At 44.3% G+C, this 24,297-nt stretch overlaps 1 protein-coding gene across 1 annotated transcript in view; it reads left to right on the top strand.

Annotated features, from left to right (window-relative positions):
* The window catches only part of LOC135107138 (voltage-dependent calcium channel subunit alpha-2/delta-3-like), a 219,528-nt gene that overhangs the window by 107,251 nt on the left and 87,980 nt on the right, over positions 1–24,297 (top strand). The gene's annotated exons all lie outside the window — the stretch shown is intronic.

Raw genomic sequence — 24,297 nt, 5'->3', positions numbered from 1 at the left:
TTTTACATTTCCGACCTTGCCTCATTTTTCACCCCGCCAACATCCGCCCTGTCTTCACGCCCCCATCCTGCTCCCCCAGCAGAAAACACTTACCTCTGCATTAGCGGTCCCTCCCAGCAAGCGGCGGCACCCACACACCGTAACGAGAACCCTTAACGGTCTCACTTTATGCCCCTAAAGGACTATTACAATGTGGCGTGGGCCGTGGCACCTCTCGTCACCATCACCCGCAGACCAGGTTTAGGAGAGGCGGGGGATTGTAGCTTAGCGGGGCGAGTCAGGGGGACGACGCCCCTAAGTGACAGCGAATCAGGAGGACGACGCCTCTAAGTGACAGCGAGTGGTGAATGACTTTCGTTCATGTGATGAAGTAAGAAAGACACCGAGTGAATTGAGCTATTTTGGCTGGTTTTATCTCCTTCTTTTTTCTTGTAATTGGTGTCTATTTACATCAAGTACTTTGTAGTGTGCCATTTTTTTCTTTTTACACCTACTTCAATTTGGCTTGAATCTCGATGACGGCACTCTTCTCCAGTATTGTTATCACTTAATAGTCTTCACTTGTTATTTTACCCGTGCTCCCGTCAGTCTTTCATTTCTTCATGCATCCACTTAATTTTGCCTTTGCTATTGATCAGTCCTGTGTTTACTCGCTCAGCTTCCCGTGCAGTGCTGGAGGGTCTGATACACTTGTCGTCGTCTACACTACAGTTATAACTCAAGTTTTCACGCCTGTCACTACATTCCGTTCCCTTTTCCTATCACATCATCGTTTTGCTTTCAGTCCACGATGGCAACATTACTCTTGCTCACAATTTTTGTCCAAAGTCTCTCTCTCCCTCCCACTCCCGCCCCCTGTACCTTGCCGTCACTTTTTTTCCATCTCCAGAAGAGGAAATAAGTAGAGCGCCTGTAAGCTGGGGAGGCGCTGGAGGTGGTGGGGGGCGGGGGCTGCTGAGGATACTAAGAGAACAAGGCCAGCAGGAGTGTGCAGGATGCAGACACCGAAAAATTGCGGTCTTCTCGGAGGTGGTGGAGGTTGAGATGAAAGTGAGGTCGGGTATGTCGCAAAGATGAGTTGCAGTTCTTAATTACTAGTGAAGTGAGATGCGCTGAGTGAAACTAGAGTAAGCGAGCGATGAACGGGGTTTGGTGGATGACATGTTACATATTCGTGCCTCTCTGCCAGCACACACAGCTCTGTAAGCCACCCGCGCCCTGCCCGTGGCCCGCACAAGGAAGCTCTGCCGTCAGAATATACGCAGTACCGCAGAGGCAGACAGGGAAACGTATCTTTGGGATCATATTTATTTCCTCGCATGATAACAGGGATACGGTTCTCGCTTTACTCCTGATGATGGTGTGCAGTGGTTATTTTACATTCTATACTTCATCTACTTATTTTTTTACGGCTTGAAAATATACATGTTACATTTTTACTCTGCACTAAGTCGGTGTATGGCGCTGATTGTCATGAGAAACCGTTTTTATTATAAGAAGATACACGTGCATTGTCGGCATAGATTTTTTTTATCAAAGTTTCTTAAATTTTATTACCACAGGATTGCAAGGAAAAGCTCAGTGTGCCTCTCTCTGTCACAGCCTTGGTCCACACGTCTCACAGGTGTGGGGGGGGGGGGTGGAGGTGGCGAGTTAGGAAGGAGTGGCGGTGTGATTACAAGCCACTTGGCATGTGACGGGTGACAGAGTGGGGAGGAGGGTGATATTGTGGGTGCGAGCCTCACACACACACACACACACACCACCCAACGCGGCAACAGGAAGGCACCAGTAGTAGTAGAGTATCGATCACCGGTGCCCGAGTTGCTGAAGACACACAATGACTCCCCGCCACCAGCCTCCCTGAATTTCGTCCACCTTTTGATGTTCAGAAACTTTTCAAGAACGTGAGGGAGCAATCAAAGGTTTCCCTTCTGAGTATGAATATGAAATTGAGGACATGGCCTCTGCTACAGCTCTCACAGACATGAGGCGAATTAAGAGGGAACGTTGGGAAGGGAGAGCAGCTGTTGTGAGAAAGAAGGACGAAATTAGGGAGTCGTCTTGGATAGAGAGGACAAAGGAGGAAAGGCGCGACTCAAATTAGCACACGGAAGGGAAAGGAAAAATCCGTCGTGGGATCAAGAAAGAAAGCTAAATGAATGAAAGAAAAATGTAGTGTCGAAAATGATATATTTCTGTTGAAAACTTAAATAAGTGGGAATGGAAACGTTAAGAATAATCGTGAATAACACCGAAATGGAAACATCGCCTCCTTACATCCACAGCTTTGGCTGTGGGGACGTGGTGCAGCTGCTCTGCTCGCCACCTGAGGCCATCCAAGGACAGGCCTGTAAGAGACGGACATAAGACATTGTATTTTCTTGCTGTTCTTCCTTTTGTTGCCTCTAGCTCCTTCCTTTAGGCATCCATGGTTTGTCAGTGTCCACGGAGGCCGCTTACTTGTATTGTTGTCCTTACTTGTTTCTTGTCCTCCGATATGAGCAACAATCACGACAAACGAGTAGCCACTCTCTCTGATGGGAAAATCATATAAGATCTGCAGAACGCAGCTCATTCCAAGAGAGAAATCGGTTTCAAACAAGTCACTTTGTGTACTGAGATACCAACTGAAGAAAAATGTGAATGGAGAAGGATGGCTTTCAAAATTTACCAGACCAGTGGAGATGGTCAGGAGGAAGAGGAGGAGGATTACAAGAAAGCCTTGCCTAGCGGGACCACATGAAAGCAAGGGGAATATGAGAGTAGTGTAAGCAGGTAGCAAGCACAGAAGAGTTATAACCGTGAAATACTATTATGAAGTAGGAAGAGAAGTAACCACACGTGCCCAAATGTTATATTCTGTACAGGAGAAGGCCTGGGTGCAAAATGAGGTGATAGCTTTGTGACGAAACTGAGGAAGATATGATAGGCGAAAGAATAGAAAAATGAAAGTGATAGCGGTAGTTTCACGCACCAGTGTCTTGGTAAGGAGAGCTTGGTAAGGCTGTGGGAAGGAAGCGCCATGTAAGGTTGGTGTGTGCCGAAGGGTTGTGTTTCTCCAGACAACAGCAACATTTTGTTCATGTATCAGCACACTCACTGCGTTGCATAAGGAGCTGATTCTCGCTCGTCCTTAAATGAATCTTACACAACCCGCGTTTCCCTCCATCCCACCTTCCTGCCGCCCCCACAGCCACAGCCACAGCCACAGCCACCCCCTCCCACCATTCTTTCCCGGTGCGGAGTCTGATAAATGAAAATGCCCCTTTTTATTTGTTCGCCTCTAAGTTCCAAACAATAATCTGCGACTTCAGTAACTTTTCTGCAGCAACTTTTTTCGTACCGATTTTGTCCGAGATTAGAGAAGCATTCTCTCTCTCTCTCTCTCTCTCTCTCTCTCTCTCTCTCTCTCTCTCTCTCTCTCTCTCTCTCTCTCTCTCTCTCTCTCTCTCTCTCTCTCTCTCTATGAGAGAGAGAGAGAGAGAGAGAGAGAGAGAGAGAGAGAGAGAGAGAGAGAGAGAGAGAGAGAATTTCTAGCGAGGTATCTTAATTCTCTGGAATATTTTTAAGATATGAATGGATAACACTCATGACACGTGATGAAACGCTGACTCAGCTTCGGTTGGCAATGTTATAGTCCCATTAGTTATAGAGCTGAATGAAGCCTGAAGAACGCCGCGGAGCTTCGTTTCCTTTGAGGAAATCTCGCTGGCCTTGACTGTTGATTCTCGACTGATGCAAACCATCAACTGAAACAGGTCAGCATTCTGTAGGAGCCATTCCATGTGTCCACGGAAACAGAGAGAGAGAGAGAGAGAGAGAGAGAGAGAGAGAGAGAGAGAGAGAACAGAATGACTAAATAAAATTGTTTGGGAGTCTGATAACGATTACAAGGCAACGCTCGCCTCGCATCCACGGCTGGAGGGCAGAGCCGAGCAACAACCGCCCACCTCTCTCTGCAAGGCAACACTGAAGAGCAGGAACATGTCCCACCCTAATGTACACACGACTGCATACTCAGCCCTGTGTGTGTGTGTGTGTGTGTGTGTGTGTGTGTGTGTTGACCGTCCCTCTGTCAGGTAGCGAGACAACACAAGCCTTTATTTATTTTGTTCCCATTCACTGGAGCTGCGCATGGCTAGACGCCAGTTGTGTATGTACGGGGGAAGGAAAACAGACAGACGGGGAATTCAAACATTTATGATGCTGGCCGACGGACACCTGTCGACGCGGCGCTGCTGGCGGGAAAAGAAGGACAAAAAGAGTAGAGAGGAAGAGAAAGAATCTATCAGTCCCAGCAGTGTGTCTCTTGTTCCTCTCTCTCTCTCTCTCTCTCTCTCTCTCTCTCTCTCTCTCTCTCTCTCTCTCTCTCTCTCTCTCTCTCTCTCCTCGTCCCGGTCTTCTTCAGTAGTTTCTATAAATTTTCCTCTTCACTTGTCTTGTGTTGTTAAGGGGAGGGGAAGGTTTCTTAGGGGGAAGGAGAGAGGGGGAGGGATGGGTAGGCGGAGGTTTCTTATCAGCAGCGTGGGGGTCCAGCAGGCTCGCCGCCGCCGCCGTCTGGGGTTTGCCACGCAGCCTTGATAATCGATGCTGTTGCGACATTTTACGATGACCAGGTAATTAGGTTTTCACGCCGTTAAAGACGATGGGAGTAAGCCTTCCTTTCCCTCCCTTCTCTTCCCTTCATGCTTGCATCTCTCCTCCTCCTCCTCCTCCTCCTCCTCCTCCTCCTCCTCCTCCTCCTCCTCTTCTCTCTTTGTTTGTCTGTCTGTTTATTTTCTATCTATCTATCTATCTATCTATCTATCTATCTATCTATCCATCCATCCATCTGTCTGCCTGTCTGTCTGTCTGTCTGTCTGCCCATCTGTTCGTATGTCTGTCTTTCTCACTGTGTCTGTGACTGCCTGTGATTCTCTCTCTCTCTCTCTCTCTCTCTCTCTCTCTCTCTCTCTCTCTCTCTCTCTCTCTCTCTCTCTCTCTCTCTCTCTCTCTCTCTCTCTCTCTCTCTCTCGCTCGCTCTTATCCACCCTTGTTTCCTTCTGGCCTTCCTTCCTTTCTTCCTTCTCTCCAACATCCGTCATTTCCTTGAGCTTCAAAGGACTACCACCACCACCACCGCCACCGCCACCGCCATCGCCGCCGCCGCCGCCTCTTCTCAGCAGTGTTCGCCTCGCTCCCTCACTCAGCTCTCCCGGCGGCTTAATCACGCACCTGTCTTGCTGGCTTACTTCCCTTTCCGTCCTTTTCATCTGGTAACGTGATACAATTTCTTTCGCTTTACAACTCTGGCACTCACTCCACTCTCTGTCATGATTCCTCGTATTTATGCTGGATGTTTATCACCTGGTGCACAGTTAACTTTTCTTTTCACATTGCTCTTATCTTTGTTCCTACTCCTGTGTCGCTGGCTTTATTGCTCACTTCTGTCTGTGTTCATGATCATTTCCTCACGTACGAGGTTCAGAGAAGTGTAATCTTGTTTGTTCTCGTATATATATATTAGAGAAAGCTTCCATTTTAATTAATCGGATGCTTCTAGGTAACGAGAGAGAGAGAGAGAGAGAGAGAGAGAGAGAGAGAGAGAGAGAGAGAGAGAGAGAGAGAGAGAGAGAGAGAGAGAGAGAGTGGGGGGGGAGTGACGGGGCTTGCTGGTGCTGGCAGATAGTTTGTTTATAGCGATATCTTTTCAAGGCTCATGTTACCCCTCGGTGCTGCCACGCTCAAGTCACAGTGGGTTAATGGCTGCGGTGTGTTTTGAATCTGTCTTATACAGTCGTGCTTGAAATTGTCAGTCACTGGTGTGTGTGTGTATTCCTTTCTAAACACATTTTTGTATTTGTATAATGTTGCGCAATTCCGATACGCAAAGAAAAGATTTGGATTTTTAGTATGTTGTTTCAGTTGTCTTGCTTTGGTTGAGACCGTGAACATGACAGTACTTTTATGGTGCTAATACGGCCTTGCTATGAGTGACTTCGCGGGGTCATACTCAAGCACGACACTGCAATGGGAGTGTCGAGGTTAGTTTTCCTTGATACTAACTAGAAATTTGGTCTTTACACTCCCTGTCAGTCTCACCCCCAACAAAATATACACCGTTGAATTAATCGTATGTTTAGGACACCCACAAGGCTCGTGGCTGAAATAAGTTGATCGATTATAGCGAGTGTTGTTCAGGAAAAAAAAAAAAAAAGGAGAAAAAGGGGAGAGTCGCTTTGAGAAAGACACACACACACACACACACACACACACACACACACACACACACACACACACACACACACACACACACACACGAAGCACCGGTCGTCGCCTTGTTTGTATACAAGGATCGCACGCTCGCTGGCTGGCTCTTGCCAAGATAGGTACTGTGCCAGTACTTGGCGATGCTGCTCACAAAGCTGCAAGTTTACAAACCTGTGAAATGTGTACGCATGGTTTGTGTGTGTGTGTGTGTGTGTGTGTGTGTGTGTGTGTGTGTGTGTGTGTGTGTGTGTGTGTGTGTGTGTGTGGGGGGGGGGGGTGAGGGTGGATGGGTGGGTGTGTGAGTGATTTATCTTGTCTAGACTTTATAATGAACTGAGTGGAAGGGTTCTCTGCTTACCCCATCCCCACCTTTATGACGTCAGCCGGCCCTTTGATTCCCTCGTTCGTTATTAGAGTTTTACGAGGTTTCATTATCGGTAGGTAAACACGCTTCTCGATCATAATAAGCCCTGGTCGACACTTGTTTATCGTCCATCTAGTGGCCACGGGGGCTGGGTGGGATGGAGGTGGGAGAATCTCTGAAGTTAGAGCACTAAAGACGAAAAAATAAAAGGGCTCCTGTAAATAGAATAATGAAAGGGACAGATGCTTACGATCATACTGTCCTCTTCTCCTTATATTTTCCTGTACGAACCGAATTGCCACCAGTCGCTTGAAATGTGAGGCGGCCTTCACTGTATCCTAAGTCGCTAATCTGAGACGGACGTTTAGGGAGGTATCGTGTGTGGTGCGCTGGTGTTTGCCGTGTTACATCGCGTGACTTGGAATGGGAATGTGGCATGGGAGGCCCCCAGGTCTCCAGCAGCAGCCGATAGCAGTGCGTGGTTACATGTTTCCTCAGTAGTGAAATGTTGATTAAACCACCTGTGATAGATTGAATCAGCGTGGAACAATTGATTAAAAAGAAAGGAAAAGAAATTAGGACGTGCTAGTAGTAGTAGTAGTAGTAGTAGTAGTAATAGTAGAACAACAGCAACAACAACAACAACAAGTAAAAGAAGAGAAAAGAAAAGAACAAAAGGAGGAGGAGGAGAAGTAAAATAAGAGGAGACGAAAGAAAGAAATGAAGAAGTAAAAGGATGAAAGAGATGAGGAGAGGGAAGGAACGAGCAGGGGAAAGAGGCGGCGGAAGAGACGTTGGGTAAAGGGAGGAGGAGACAGGAGATAAGGAGGAGAAAGACGGTGATCCCCTGCAATGAAGATGAGGAAGAAGAGGAAAACATTAATAAGGAGAAGCAAAGGAGGCAAGAAGGGGACACCGGTGAGAGAGAGAGAGAGAGAGAGAGAGAGAGAGAGAGAGAGAGAGAGAGAGAGAGAGAGAGAGTTATGGATCAAGGCTGGAAGCGAGGGTTTGGGTTAAATCGATTCATATGGACGAGAAACGAAGCCAAAAGGGCGGTAGTTTTCTGGCCCAGACTATATTTATGGCTTTGAAGGAGGAGGGGGTGGAGAGGAAAGGTCGAAGGGTGGAGAGTTTAGGGCAGGAAAGGAAAGGAAGGCGGGAGAGAGGGAGAAAAGCGTCTAAGAATGGCGTGGTGGCACGACGGAAAGGAGAGGGAGGTGAAGGGTGGTGAGAATGACAAGGAGAAGAAGCGGAGGAAGGAAGCGTGTAAAGGGAAAAAAACTGATGAAAAAATGTTTCGAACACAGAATGAAAGAAGAAAGATAACTTGTAGCTGTATTGATTCTTAAATGTGATCAAGACAAAAAGGGGCTTAATAAACTAACCTAGTAGTCTCTCTCTCTCTCTCTCTCTCTCTCTCTCTCTCTCTCTCTCTCTCTCTCTCTCTCTCTCTCTCTCTCTCTCTCTCTCTCTCTCTCTATTATTTTTTTTATTATTTAAAGATTATCTAAGTAATTACGACTGACGCCTTGATTTGCATGCAACATTTCTCATTTACCGCCGTCACACAAGAAAATGAAAACATCTTTTAAGATACAAATGTCTCGCCGCAGCAATTGCAGGATAGGTGTGTGGGTGGGTGTGTGGGTGGGTGGTGGATGTTGTTGTTTAGTGGGTGTGTGATGTGAGACGAAGCAGGATGAATTAGAAATATTGTGAACTTCATTTCAATCCGTAATTTGAACCTCCAGTAATTTTCACAGGCTTTAGTAGAAGATACTAGGGTTTCCACGGGTGTTCTCATGTTTTTACTGTTAATTTTGATAGAGATTTTCCACTGTCAGTAAAAAATCATGAGAACCTGTTGAATCATCACTGTGGCCTTTGAAGACGGTTCTCATGAAAGCATCTCAGAACACAGGCTTTCAACACTTTCATACCACTTGTATTTAATTTTAGCTAGATAAGCCAAACTTTATTACCCATCATTGAATCAGGAACAGTAACCAAATTTAAAGTGTATACATTGTTCGTTATACTGTCTGTATATGAAAGCTGGAAACTTGAAAAGACTTAACTGTAACGCCGCAAAACGACAAGAATGCGTAATGTGTATCTTGATTAGTGATGAAGTAACGCAGTTTTACTTTAGAAATGCAGTTATAGGAACAGTCATTTGTAGGAACAGTCGTGGTCAGAAGTAAATTAACCATCTACATTCACATTGTGTTGTGCTTTTCCTCTCACTCTTGAGTTCTGTCATCCGCTGACCGCTGACAGTCTCCCTGCTAAATCTGACAATCGATGAATTCTTAACAGTTCAAGGGAGTCACTATTAGAGAGAAAGATATCCATAAGCCTTGAAAATGAGCGTGACATATTTCTTTACTGCTGAATGTGACTGCACCTCATTACAGTTAGTCGAGAGTTGGGTAGGTAGTCCCCACGAGCAGGGCAGACCGGGTGCCGCACGTACTCACCTTGAGCGGCAGAGTGTGTCATATTGATTCCCAGAAATGTCCACCGGCGAGGGTTTTCCCATGACTCGGCTGGGCAGCTTTACTTTTTTTTGCCTTGCTATTGATACTAAACACAAGGTAATGAAGGTGTGGGGAGAGGGAGACAGGGAGGCGTGCGCTGCGGCTCTCGGCCCTTGTGCTCACTTCTGTGTCATTGGTCGTTAAATTTGTGGCCGGTTATTCACCCATCACCCGGGGACATGGGCCGCGGCATTGCCCACGTTACTGTATTGGCCTCCCGCGGGTGTTGGAGATAGTAATTTACCGCGCAGCCTCGTGAGGGCGGAGAGGCACTTGGCTTGGATGAGTGGCACCCTTACCCAAGACTCGAACCCAGGTGCAGGGAAGGGCGGGCAGATCATCAGCAAGCGACGCTAACCACTTCACCACCGCGACGCCTGGGGAATATCACCGCCGCTAAACATCGCCGCTGTAAAGTTACATATAAGATAACTTAGGAAAATAAGCACGTAGGAGGGAACGTGCATCCTGCTTCCAGACAAGAATAATGCAAGAGTGAGGAAAAAGGAAATATATACGAACAGAGGACAAAAAGCAAAGAAAGCAGAGAAGAAAGAATGACAGGAGGAACGACTGATGTCAAGTGGATAAGAATGGGGGAGAAGGAAGGGACCGGAGCGAGGAATAAGAGAAGGGAAATGAGGAGTAAGAGGAGAGCGGCTGACCGTGGCAGATACCGAGCTACTCTGAGGTCATTCCGCCACCAAGACAAAAGACGAGAGGCTTTACACGCCTGAATAATCTGATAAAGACATTTCCCAGGCTGAATTACGTTAGCGGGTGAATAGGGGGAAAAATTGTGGTCCCTTGTTCATTTAGCGAGCGACGTAAAAATAATAAACCATAATAAAGAGGTGAAAGGGGTATTATGACACAGGGAAACGAAGAAGGTGATTAACATAGCGAGGAAGACGCTCAACTGCGAAGAGGAATGGAAGACATCGGCATTAGAGTGACGCTAAGGAGTGCAGACGCTGTGAGAGAGAGAGAGAGAGAGAGAGAGAGAGAGAGAGAGAGAGAGAGAGAGAGAGAGAGAGAGAGAGAGAGAGAGAGAGAGAGAGAGAGAGAACACACAAGGGTAGACGGAAAAGTTAAGGGGTGGGAAAAAAAGTGGAAAGGGCGCGGAAATGAGGGTGAAAATTGTGAAATAGTTTAGTGAAAAAGGAGGAAAGGTGGAAGGCTGGAAGAAGGCTGAGTGACGGAGTGCAGGAACTTAAGTGGAAGACGAGTCTGGAAGAGGCCGCGGAGTATAAGAGTAAGGATAAGCTAAAGAGAGAGAGAGAGAGAGAGAGAGAGAGAGAGAGAGAGAGAGAGAGAGAGAGAGAGAGAGAGAGAGAGAGAGAGTGGAGAAGGAAAAAAAAAAGAAGGGGAAATAGTGAAAGAATAGAGTGTCGGAGGAGGAAGGAAGAAAGGAGGGGAGGAAGGGAGAAAGGAAGGGAGGGCATAAAAGGGTGCAGTAGAAGGGAGGGAGTCTTTAAATGTGGAAGAGAAAATGAAAAGTGTGGAGGGAATTAATAGCGGTGTATAAATTGAGAAAGTGGAAAGGATATTGGGAGGAGGGTGGAACAGAGAATGAAACGGTGCTAAAGAAAATGAAACCAAACGGAGTAAACTGAAGAAAATATTCATAAAAGATAAACACAATTAACGTATTGAAGTATGAAGAAAGTATCAGGAAAATATAACACGTAAATAAGAATTGAAACTTACAAAATAACAAGAAAGGAAAACGGGAAGAGTGACTGGAAATTGAAGTCTTGAAAGTTATATTGAGAATACGATAGAAATATTACAGAGAGAGAGAGAGAGAGAGAGAGAGAGAGAGAGAGAGAGAGAGAGAGAGAGAGTTTAAAAGTGGGAGAGAAGATAGAGTTAGGGAGTATGATGGAGAGAAGGTGAAGTGATGAACTTTTAACACAGCAGGAAGGTGACAGTTTCTTAGTCGTCCAACACCCATATTACACCCCGAGGCCATCCGAGGAGGGAGCGCGGGGAGGAGGAGGAGGAGGAGGTTTGTAAGAGAAAAAGGACGGGAGAGAAAGCATTGAGTAAAAGGAAAGGAAGAAAGAGACGGCGGCAAAGGATCAAAGGAGATTGCAGTTAGAGAGAGAGAGAGAGAGAGAGAGAGAGAGAGAGAGAGAGAGAGAGAGAGAGAGAGAGAGAGAGAGAGAGAGAGAGAGAGAGAGAGAGAGAGAGAGAGACTTATCCCTTACTATCACGTTATATTTATGTTTTTAGTAGTAGTGAGGTGAAAAAATAATAATGCCCCTGACTTTCCCGAGGTGTGGCAGGAAGAGAGGCAGACGCGTGGCTCGGGGACAGGGATGAGGCGTGATGGCGGCGCGGGGAGTGAGGACGGAAGATCCAGGAACAGGAAGCGAGGGCTAGGATCGGCGTGTGGCCGGAGGGACAAGGAAATGCTCCCTCTGTTTTCTGTTATTTAACTCGGAAATTGAACTCAAATGTAAACTGGAATACGTGAAACATTTTACATGAAGTTCTTCTGAGGGGGCTGAAGACTGGTGCCGGGATGGGGTCGCGCCGCCATTTTCTAGACTATTCTATCGGCAGGGTTTTAAGCAAACTTTAACTAACCCGTGCATCTTTTCTCTTCACTTTTTTCTTGTTGCACGGCTTCATAGATAACTTTTTATTTGTTGCTTACTGTGTTTTCGCTGAAGTCATGGTCTTTAATACATAATTTTTCGGAACGTTCGTGACGGTCGGTTCATGTTCACGGCGAACACACGCCTTGCTGCCGCCTTGGCTGGCATCTCCCTCAGCAGGCAGGAAGGCAGTGCGGCGATTGGCGACGCCTTGTGACAGCCATGGGGCCGAAGTAAGCTCCTTGCCTTCCAAAGCTGAGGCCAGGTAAAAATTCATGGTCGGAAGACGGTCCGGAGAGCATGAAAAGGTTACGAAGCCACAACCGGCAACGTACAACTCACGAAAGCCCAAGTTGTAGCCGCCTCTTGCCTCGTGTGTTTACAGTCACTAGTACGTACTTCAGTAACGGATATAAATTACGTACATATACTTGATAAATGCGTGTGACCTGTACAAAAGATGCGTGCGGAAGCAAGCAGATCGTGAAGGCCTGATATGCCCAGCGCTTCCAATTTACGAAATATTCCATAGAAAAAAAAAAAAAAGTATTGTAGAATTTTTTGAAGCAAATAAATTGTTTTGAAATTCCGAATGGATGCACGAATGTTGAGAACAGTACACAGATTTACGTCGATTCCAAACAACAGGCAAGAATATGTGGCATTGCCGTTTGATTCCACCGACGGTTTGTTTGCAACATGAATCATTAGGGCTTGGAACAGGCTTGCAGCTTATGTCGTGCTTTGCAACATCATCAATTCGCTCAAAATTTAAATAGGAGTGTCCCCCACCTCACGTGGACGTGGACTTAGTCACACGCAACCCACAGCGTCAGGATTGACATAATTTACGTGTTGTGTGTACTGACCAGTTGATTGATTTAGTGTGGAATATTTCAGGTTTTTTTTTTCAATAGAGAGATTTATTATCCTCTTAAAGAAAAAAAATTTCAACATCTGTGCGTCTCCGTGTGGGTTGTCGACGTAGATAATGATAATGATTTAGTTTACACTGAAAAATAGCTCTCACTCATTATCAGAGAATTGTCTTTTTCTTTTGAGATGATTTGATTTTCTCTTAATGAAAAGCTTTAGAGTTCGGTTATATTTTTTTCGAATGTCTTCCATGTTTAGGGGAAACGAAAAACTTAAGACATCATTCAGATACTTAATGTCCTGAAGGATATAACCACCATTAGCCATGACAGCTGGTATAAATTAAACTTTCGAACTCTTGTCTCAGTTTTTCTTCTATTGAGTACGTCTGATTAGAATACGTCTGATTAATGTGTGTGTGTGTGTGTGTGTGTGTGTGTGTGTAAAAATAAGTGTAGAATGACCGAATTTTCCCTTTCATTTTCACGTTTTTCCTTTTCTTTTTAAGTATAATGGGGGATCGTTAGGTTAATTAACTTGTGCTGAGTGATTGACGCAGAGAGAGAGAGAGAGAGAGAGAGAGAGAGAGAGAGAGAGAGAGAGAGAGAGAGAGAGAGAGAGAGAGAGAGAGAGGGTAGGAACAAGCTGATAATATAGGTGTGTAAAGTTGAATTGAGAACCTTTATTTATTTATTCTTTCATCTCCTAGCAGTCAACCTTTGTGGTAGTCCTGTAACATTTCTCTTACATTTCTGAACAGTAAAAGTCACTTCCGTACAGTCGTTATAGTCACTACACGTCACTGCTGTAGACAACTTAGGTCAAGGGAAAGGCTTAAGGGTTACATAAACTTTCACTCTGCTTTGCTTTCCTTTCAGTTTTGATAAAATGGTTCGGTGCAGGTTGGTGGTATTCCGAAAGGCATCGTGGGTAACAAATGAAGTGGTAGCGCTGTTCAGACCTTTTAGTGATTAATTTTTCTTCATTAAAGTAAGGGGCGTATTAAAACTGGCAGCACTATAGGGATGTATTAAATTTAGGATTAAGCTTTTTGTAATCTTCATGTTATCAATTTTGACTAATAGTAAGTCATTTTATTATTTGAGAATTATCTTTAGCAGTGAATCTTCTTATACGCTATGGAAAGGCAAACATGCAGGCAAAGACAAGAGACAGATTGGTTGACAAACAGACACAGGCGGACGGACATTGAGTGATAAAAGCAAACAGTTAATGAATAGTGGGAGTGGTTATGATCTATATTTTTTGTTCGTGGGCGAGTTATTTTTGGGGTCTTGTTTACAGCAGCCATCAATAGTGTCAGTCGGCCGGCAGCTTCCACCACAGTGTGACCGGGGTGACTGCTAGCCTTGCTAAGTAATGGGAGGCTGAAGGAATTATCAGGAAACTTGAGGCAGCCGTTTGGCATTCAGAAGGCGTAGCGTGACGGATCACCTTACTAAATTAAGCACCATACTTATATACTGCTTACTGACTGGTGGCGTGCGTGTGTGAGTCACCACCACCACCTCCTCTGCCATTACCATAGGAGATCTTAAAAATGTTGAGAAATAAGTATGGAAGAGGCGAATGGTATATGTGATAACTAAGCTGGAGATTCACTTTCATCGGCGATAAACACAAGACAAAATTATATACCATCGTTGGAGCCAAGAGTGATGACTGGTGGCCCATTCTGTGTTATGTTACTTGCTGCTTCACTACATGGGTTTTTGTCTTCTTTGATTGCAGTCTTTAGTGTTCCGTCCAGCCCACATACATATTCGTAAATGCGAATGCTAATATTTATCACTTTAATTTTCTTCCTTCTTCACAGCCGTACATTTTTACCAGTCTCATGGGTCCCTCAGATGTCTGCTTGTATGTGAGCCCTCTGTTAATAGCCCTGACATTGTCTTATCAGATTTACACACTGAGAAATCAATTAGATCTTTCCGTGAGAGACGTAATACAGGGCGATCATCTATTTTTTTTTTTTTTTTTGCGCTTTCATTGTATTCTGCGTTTTCCTGCAACCTTTAAGTCCTCTGAGTTGGTGAAAGTCTAATAGTTTTTTTTTCTTTTAAATTTCTAACCCTTTGACTACAAATGACAGTGCCTTTTACTCCAGGTAGTCCCTTTCGAAATTGTATTCAGGACCTATGCCAGATAATTTTATCATGCTTAAGGAGAAATCTTAACCGTCAAATTAAATAGACTGTCTGCTGGTCAGAGGATTTGAGGTTGAGAGAGGACACGACACAATGTCGGTGAGCACGACGGAGTGCACGGGGGAGAAGGGAGACGGACATACAGTACGTGATGCAGCTGATACCAGTCACAAACGGTACTGCCTCCGTAAAGAATATTAAAATGATGTTAGTATCGCAAGTCCAATTAATGACATTGACTAGTGTTTCTCGCTACTGACAATGGTTAATTAATTAGTTCGGCAATTCCGTGTCACGTCTTTGATCATGACTAAGCTTTCAAATTAATCTTGTAATGTGCACACCCTTGCCTTGGGTCCTCTGCTTGCCCTGCCGGGAGAAGGTGAAGAGAATATCCAGAATGACAGGCTGGTTTCTCTGCTTTCCTTTAAGGTGAGACATTAATGACCTTCCCAGCAGGTGATTCTCTCCCGGATGTCGTAATCCTCTTGAATCAGGCTGGAGGCGACACGCTGATGGTGTGAGGGAAGAAGAAGGGCAGGGGAACGAAGCATTGAAGGGATTACCGAACATTATAAAGGCAAGGAAAAGTGGAGAGGGTTATTCTTCATTCCAGTTCTGTGTATTGCGAATCAGTGTGTTGAGTTTGTGAAAATCTGTCTTTTTATAATGATCAACTTAATTAGAGAAGTTTATTTTCAGTCTGTCAGTTTCGACACAACAACAACAACGAAAAAAAAAATGCGTGTTTTTTGCTTCCTATTCAGATGAAAATATTTATTAGGAAAGTTTTTGAATTGAAGGAGAAAACCAGTAAAATAGGGAACGTTAGAATCTCGTCAAAGTGTTGTGGTGAAATTGTTGATATCACCTCAGATAGATGCCTTTTTCCTTCACTAGAGTAGGCAGTGACGGTATTATAGGACAGGACAGCTCATGGTCAAAAAGCGGACAACAAATGCAAAAAAAAAAAAAAAAATGTATATATATAAAAAAACAGTATTACGATCCAATAAAATATACAAGTCACTCTTTATTTATTCAGCAGTGCTGTCTTCCCTCGTTTATAATCATTCAAAGAAATTAATAAGACAGTTTAGCTTCGAAGTGGGCGCTGAATGTACCCGAATCATAGATGAAATACAATCACACTTTACACACACACACACACACACACACACACACTGAGATTCCCGCGTTGCAGTGAGATGCGGAAAGGTTGATGACAAGCAGGAACAGATGGTACATTCACACAGGCACCTGGAGTATTTCCCCGATAGCCGCCTTGCCTGACTCTAATGTAGCGTTAGTGACAACACCCCGCAGCTGTACGCCTAACTTGATTGTGGGTATCCGTGGAGGGGCCGTAATGCTTCCTACCTCCCCCTACACCGTGTCGGGGAATCCTGAGGTGGTGGTGGTAAAGTCGCCCTCCTTTTTCACCGTCCCCACGTCCCGTCATCGATATTGAACGTCATTCAGTCTTCCAGAGTGACGGGAACTGTACGCGCGTGATTCGTATCGTCATTAGATAATTAGTTTGTTCTTGCTTGCTCGAATTATTGTTGCATTGTAGACATTCTCCTTGTTCATCAGCGCGCGTGTGAGGGACTCGGGACCTCACCTTGCCTTGTGCTGCCTCTCTCTCTCTCTCTCTCTCTCTCTCTCTCTCTCTCTCTCTCTCTCTCTCTCTCTCTCTCTCTCTCTCTCTCTCTCTCTCTCTCTCTCTCTCTCTCTCTCTCTCTCTCTCTCTCTCTCTCTCTCTCACACACACACACACACACACACACACACACACACCTTCCATCTGGCCCTAGAAAGCGTGCCTCTTGGGGGTTGGTTCCTCCCCAGAAAAGATGGAGGAATATTAGCCAAGGATTCCATTTAATAAACCTCGGCTACCTCTCTGCCTGCCCTATAACCTTCCCAATATTGCACAGTATTGCAAAACACACACACACACACACACACACACACACACACACACACACACACACACACACACACACACACACACACACACACACACACACACACACACACATACACACACACACACACACACACACACACACACACACACACACACATCCATACTCTGTCCGTTCATTCATTGCCATCATTCCCTGGAAAGTGATTACCGAGTGAACTTAACTTACCTGGAGGCAATTAAGGTAACTGGAGGTGACCACAGGTAGGAAAGTATTCGTGTGACTTTCATTTATGACGGCTTTCTTGTACACAGTTGATATGAGAAGAGGAAGAGGCGGAGGCGGAGGAAAATGGTGACAGTTGTGGTGGTGGTGGCGGTCGCGGCGCTGAAGGACGATAGAAAACTAGAAAATGATAAGGAAAGCAGTGCGTAAAAAGGTTTAAAATGTATGCAAGATTTTTTAAACCGCAAATCCACATAAGCAAATAGAAAGGCACGACAGAATACAGTTAAATAGACCGACGGGTGAATACTGGGATGCGGAGGAAGCAGGCAGGTGATTGTAAAGGTATAATGCACTCGTACATCATTAGTTAGGACATGGAATACGAGAGAAGTAGAAGAAGAAAAAAAAATTACTTGCACCTAGAAATAAATAAATAAATAAATAAAAAATACCCTCTCCTCATAACCACATACACTCCAAACTGCGACTATACATAATGTGAGCGGACTGCAAAGGACAAGGAAGTATTAAAAATGGAACAAAAGAAAGGAGAAAAACCTTACCAAGAATTAAAATGGCAGGGCAACTTGATCGCCATGAACTTTTGCCCTTGGTTCCGCTAGCCAGTGAGGTGCGGCGGACCGAGACACGGGGTGGAGTGGAAGGGATTCTAGACTTACCGAGTCGAACGTATGGCTTTGTAAGATGGTTTGGGAGGAAAGGCAGATGAGAGATTACAGGCATATTGGCGCTGGTTTATAGAAGAGAGTTAACTGTGTGTGTGTGTGTGTAGAGAGAGAGAGAGAGAGAGGGAGGGGGGTAATGAAAGGAAGAGTTCATTGTGTACAAGTAAGAATGTCTCCTCTCCAACGGTCCTATTGTGAATTCACCAGTACGTTTTTCACCACCATGCATCAAGACGCAGAATTGGAGTAAATTTGTTTTCGCCAAACGCTCCCAAGTTTCAAATGTTTAAAGTTAAGATGCGAATGAGCACAAGGGCGAGGAATGGTTTCTTCAGTAAATGGGTGTGAAACTGCTTCAGGATATATGGGTCTTTAGCTGCCTTGTATTATATTTCTTTAAATGATTATCAGCCTCAGTCCGAACCATTATCCAGAATCCTGTTGTCATGTTAATCATCAACCTGCAGAAGTTTCAAATGATTTATGGCGTAAGCGATGCTGTTGTGCATGTTCAGCCAGTAAAATTTCATTACATGTTGCAAGACACTGATGTCATAACAGTGAAGGTTTGCGCAACAGTACAGGTGAGTCCCTGTGGTGAGCATGGTAAACACCAACCTTTATGGTCCAACGTGAATATGTGAAGATCGAAGCGTAATTTATTAGTGACGCTCCTACTTAAATTTCGAGCTTACTATACCAGTTTACAAAATCGGACGTCACAAAAAAAAAAAAAAATAAAAAAAAAAGTAAATAAATAAATAGATAAACAAATCATTATTCTATATTGCTAATAACATTGGAGAACAGTTCATGTTATTACTCATTGCAGTGTTTAACGCCCGTGGAAGGAAAAACACTTCACCAATATAGAATGAATGAATGCCTTAACAAACCTTAGCATGTGATTGGCTGTAGATGACAATATCTTGGAGGAACTTGTGGTGGCGATCAGGAGGCTTGCTCGTCGCAGTCACCAAAGGAAAGAGAATCAGAGCAGCTGCGTGAGACATTATAATTTAAATTTTGTCACGTATATTAGAGTAATTTATGTTGACCCTTACCTGATTAAGATGAGAAAAATAAGAAAATACACAAATAATCCATCTTTTTCAGTGACTTTAAGGCGTTTGCATCACAGAAAATATAAAAGGAAGAAAATACAAAGAAGATTATATTCAATGACCTTAAAGCATATGCGTCATTGAAAACATATAAAAAGAATAAATAAATAAAAAAAATAAGAGAGGATTATATTGAATTGCATCGAAGTGGGGTTAAGTTGTGAAGATATCAGCCATTCTTTGTGTTGTAAAGGCAAAAAATAACCCTCGAGAGAGGGAGTGGTGTAGTGAGGAGCCTGGCTGCTGGCGAGGGAAGGGAGGGAGGCAGGCAGCATACATGTAGCAAGTTCAGAAGACCAATAACCTTGAAAATATCGGGAGAAGATAACGATGGAAGCAAAGGGGCAACAGAATGCGATAGACAGGAAAAGGTTTAAAGAGGGAGTGACTCTTTCTTGCTTTGTTTAGTTGCGAGTGTCTGGCGTGCTGGGGAGACACGGGCATAGCAGTGAGGGAGGGAAGGCCATTGGTAGAAAGGCTTCGTAGCACCTAATGCCACTGATGCTGATGTGGTAAGGGATTAGAGGGAAAAAAATGGAAAAATCAGTGGGTTTGTTGATGAAATAGATATAGTGGATAACGACTACTACTACTACTACTACTACTACTACTACTACTACTACTACTACTACTACTACTACTACTACTACTACTACTACTGCTACCATTATCATCATCGTGTGTGTGTGTGTGTGTGTGTGTGTGTGTGTGTGTGTGTGTGTGTGTGTGTGTTTCTGTGTGTTTGTGTGTGTGTAGGAGGAGAAGAAGGTTCATTGAAAGTGAAATGAGGTGTGAAGCCTCAGAAGATAAATTGTGTAGGGATGATGTGTGTGGGTGATGTCAGCCTGGGCGGGCTTACGCAGCTCATTGTGAGTTAGGGGGAATGAAGGCGTAAGTCTAAGGAGAGCCGAGAAAGGCGAACTAACAATATCTAAAACAGTAATTATTTTGTAGATGAATCAAAGGACAGTGAAAAAAAAAAAATTAAAGAATATATACGTGTATTTTCAGAAGAAGAAAATACTGAATTATTACAGATCAGGGGAAGGGAAAGACATGGTGAATAAACTAAGAGAAAAGCGATAAAAGGAAGGAGAGAGGGAGGGAAGGTGGGCCTCTGCTTGTGGGGGAAGAAAAGAATGGGGGACGGGTGGAAACGGGAAGGGAGGGGCGGGGGGGAGGAGGAGGAGGTACGTACGTGTTCACGCAGCGGAAAAAGTGTTGAGATGGGAAGAGGGATTTGTCCTTGTGGCGACTGGATCGGAAAATAGCAAGACGTCTGTGGTGATGTGGCCTGAAGGGAGGAGGAAAGAGGAAAGGATTGGGGAGCTGGGAAGAAAAGAAAAGACTCGGGAAAGAAAGAAAGAAGAGTGAATAAGGAAAGAGAATTGCCAATGATTCGAATCGCAGGGACGGAGTAAAATGACCTCAGCACTTTTCACGGTGCGTAGTTCTTGTTTGACCTGAGTTATGCATTACAGACTCCCAGCGTTGACCTCACCTCATCCCGGACTTCTAAAATGCAATACAGATTTACCTTAGGAAACAAAAGTAAAAGCATCGACTCAGACTTTTCCTTGATCATACAACACATCATACAAACTACAAGCTGATCTTTGAGTTACAACGCAGTAGGAATGTAATGGGATTTAGAAGTTATGAAATTATCATGTAGCCGTCTTCCCCCACATGGAAAGCTTATATAAATGTAGACTACGTTGCTGCGACAAAAACTCAGTTAGAAACAAAACATCAACCATTTGCACCAGACTGTTTGCTTTCCTTGCTAATTGGCTTGAAGTAACTCTCGTGTTCATCAGAAGTATACCCAGTAGTGCCAGCAGGACAAACTTGGTCAGAAAGCATAGGAATAAAGCACTTGCGGTTATTAATGTGTTAAGTACTCGCTTCTTCACGGCCCGGGTCTCTGGAGGTCCGAGGGTTAGCGATGCAGCGATGTAAAGGTTTCATTTGGTGAGGCAGCGGTGCATATGGTGGTGCTGAGTGGTGCGTTTGTATAGAGAAAAGATGAGCACTGTAATGTGAGGTTTCTTTCCTTGAACGCCAGCCAAGAGCTCAATTTATCAGGTCTCTGCCTTTAGGTGTGTGTGTGTGTGTGTGTGTGTGTGTCCAAGCCTAAAGCGTAACATTACCAAGGCTTTGCACAGGTCGATGAAAGATGAAAAACCTATGATCTGATAAGGGCAAGTCTCACACGTCCTCTGAATAGCATCGTAGCAAATGAAATGGATTAGTAAAAACATATTAACTCTTATTTAACTTAATTACTTAAAACAGGTGATATAAAAAATAGTCAGGCATTTCCTTGAATGTCCGAGTTAACCACCATGCATCTCATAATTTTTCTTCCCTTTCCTCTATTCTCCCTTTTTCAGAGACTCATATATTAACAGACAGTGAATCCACGCACAGTATTTATTTATCAGTGTTGCCATCAGGGAAGTGAATAAATTAATGTAATGCACTTCGACATGAGAAACCCGTTAAAAGTGTCCGCGCCATCTCCGCCTGCTCGGAACTGAGGCGTTGATGCAGTGACCTGTTTCTTTGATTCCGTTCGCTGCTTTGTTCCTGGACTCGTCTCATTTGATATTCAGATGCATATAGTGTGTCTCATTATCATGTTGTAGATTTTTCTGTTGACGTCTGTCTCTCACTCTCATTCTCATTCATACTTTTTATTATTCTTTTTTTTATTTATTTATTTATTTATTTTTGAGCCCCAACTAGGCCCATGCTTGTTATGTGTAAAAATGAAGATAGTTTTGATACGTATGAGCTTTGTGTGTTACTGGCTGTCGTCGCCTTCCACCTCCTCCCCACTCCCCAACACTGATATTGCCCGCAGTGGCCAGCCCGTGTATCCTGCCTGCAGCATACAAGTAATCACGTCACGCCCCTAGGCCACAAAAATAGGATTTCGTGGTAGTTCTCACGTATTTCTCCTTTAAGCTAGAAAGATTAGTTTTCATATCACGTCACATTTATTTCTTCTCTGAGTCGGAAAAGAAACGTTATTTCTCTTATCAGGTCACATGCATTTCCCTTTGAAGGCAGAAAAGAGACATTAGTTTTCTTACCCAGAGGTGCAGTTAATGTTTTGCCGTCGGAGTAAAGCGAAGCCCCGGGACAGGCGTGGACACCAGTTGTGTAATAAGGTGTATCCGCTGCTTTACTCCGTGGCCAAGTGTATCAGACTTAAAGCTGCCTACTCTGGCCGCACCATGGCGCCAGTAGTGGTCCTTTGTGTCCGGCTCTCATAATGCCGCACCATGTCGGGGAGAGGACCTGCCAAACTTTTTATTCTTTTATATATGTTTTTTACCTTTACTGACTTAAACTGAGAGCTTCATGAAATGCCTCCGTTGTCTGTTATCGACCTCAGGTGTAGTGGTGAGTGAGGAGACGATCTTTCAAAGTGGTGTAGGCTTTACACACACACGGTGTTGTCTCTCATCATCATCCTGGGCGGCGCGTGTTGGCTCTCCGCGGGCACTGGCAGCTTATCGCCCTGGTCACCGGTGGAGCCGCGGCGCGAAGCAGTCCATACTCCCAGACACTGCCTCACCCTCCAGGCATCAGTCCTGCGAAAGAGAGGCGAGATTCATGAGTTGACTTTGGCTCCTCCTCCTCCTCCTCCTCCTCCTCCTCCTCCTCCGTTATGGGTTGAGGGACGGCTCTGTTTATGTGCCGCCATGCCATCTGTTTGCTCACTTTATTGAGCTGGAAATCAACGTGGGCACTAGTCCTACAAACAACTGGGCTGACGTACTTGCGCACACACACACACACACACACACACACACACACACACACACACACACACACACACACACACACACACACACACACACACACACACACACACACACACACACACACACACACACACACACACACACACTTTTAATACTTGTGAAATATATTGTCAAATCACGCCACCTGCTTTGATAATTGCAAAAATGCCAGTAACTATTCTTGATTTCAGCAGCTTGTATAATTATGAAACCATGTCTACTCGTCCCCACAGCGAGCATAGAAGTAGTACATGTACGTAATGACTGACAATCTAAAAGTGGCGGTGGCTTAGAAGGGACGGTGGGTCCTTTATTCGAAAGGCTGGAGCGGCAAACAACCAACGTGACTCCACTGTATATGTATACTGCTTGTAGTCGTCCCTTCTCCCTCCCTCCACCCCCTTGCTCCACATATTCCCAGGTATTTTCTTCTCTCCTCTCCATCCGCGTCTCAAACCGTCTTCGTTTCCTTCCAAGAACTCCTCCGACTTTCTTATTTTTCTCCTTACTTTGTCTTTCTGTAAAACCTTCTCATTGCTGTTTTCCAGATTCTTTGTTTCAATCTTCCTCTTTCTCAGCTCCCTCTTCACCCAGTAACCCCGTAAAAGTGAGACTGAATCGATATCCCACATCTAGGGAGCTTGCGTTCAGATCCTCCCAACAGGCCTGCATGCTCCCCTGACTAGCTGCTGTATGGGCGTAGCGGAAGGCAAGGTGTGGTTGGGTGTGCTCTAAGAGGATTCCTGCACGCGTGTCGATGCATTCCTTTCATTCTGCGCTGCTGGAAGGAGGGAGAGATGTAAGAGGAAACGGCTTGTTTTCTTCTTTTCCTGCCTCTGCTACTGGGTCTTTATTTTTCCTTGTGTTTTCTGTCGAGGTCTTTGTCTGTTTTTCGATGAGTCTGAGGTCAGTCTTTGAGTATGTTTGTTAGTAGTATTGTACTAGTAGTAGTAGTAGTAGTAGTAGTAGTAGTAGTAGTAGTAGTAATTGTAGTAGTAGTGTTTTTTTTTTTTTTTCAGAATAATACCCTAATTTGCACAAGTATGTATTATTAAAAGCCGTACCAGACAAATGCTAAAATTGTTATTGTTATTATACGTGACGTGCCGCCGAAAATTGGGCACCCTGGCTACGCAGAAATGTTTAAAGAATACGTCAATGTAAAGTGTGCGTCTCAATATTTTTTTTTTTTTTCTGTTTGTTTTGTATTCCGTGTTCGTAGTGTCGCGTGAATGAACATTTTTCTTTCATTGTTGATCCTTCCATATATCAGAAAGTAACGCTGCTGCGACAAGTTTATCATCCAACGCTATTGCATTTTTTTTTTGTGTGTTTTATTCTTTTGTAAATTACTGTCACTACTACTATTACAACAACAACAACAACAACAACAACAACTGCACATTCAAGACACACGTGAAGACCATTGTGTCAACAGCTTTCCTAGAAATACTCTTTGGTGATTGGCTGCCTTTGATAAGCTTTCCTTCCCCTACTTTCGCCTCTCGTGCCTGGCGTCTTTAATTCCGTAATGGCCTGCACTGTTTGATCCGAGCACTTCATCATCTTCAAAGGGCCGTTTCTTCATTATATTACATCACGTTCACAAGCTTTGTTTTACGTGTGAATTATATACATAGTAAAAGTAAACTGAAAATATAATAAATACATGTCTATTTAGCTGTAATTTGCATTATTTCA

Source organism: Scylla paramamosain, chromosome 14, assembly GCF_035594125.1.
Source record: "Scylla paramamosain isolate STU-SP2022 chromosome 14, ASM3559412v1, whole genome shotgun sequence".
Classification (NCBI taxonomy): Eukaryota; Metazoa; Arthropoda; class Malacostraca; order Decapoda; family Portunidae; genus Scylla; species Scylla paramamosain.
Note: the sequence above shows the minus strand (reverse complement) of the source record. Positions and strands in the feature narration are given on the sequence as shown.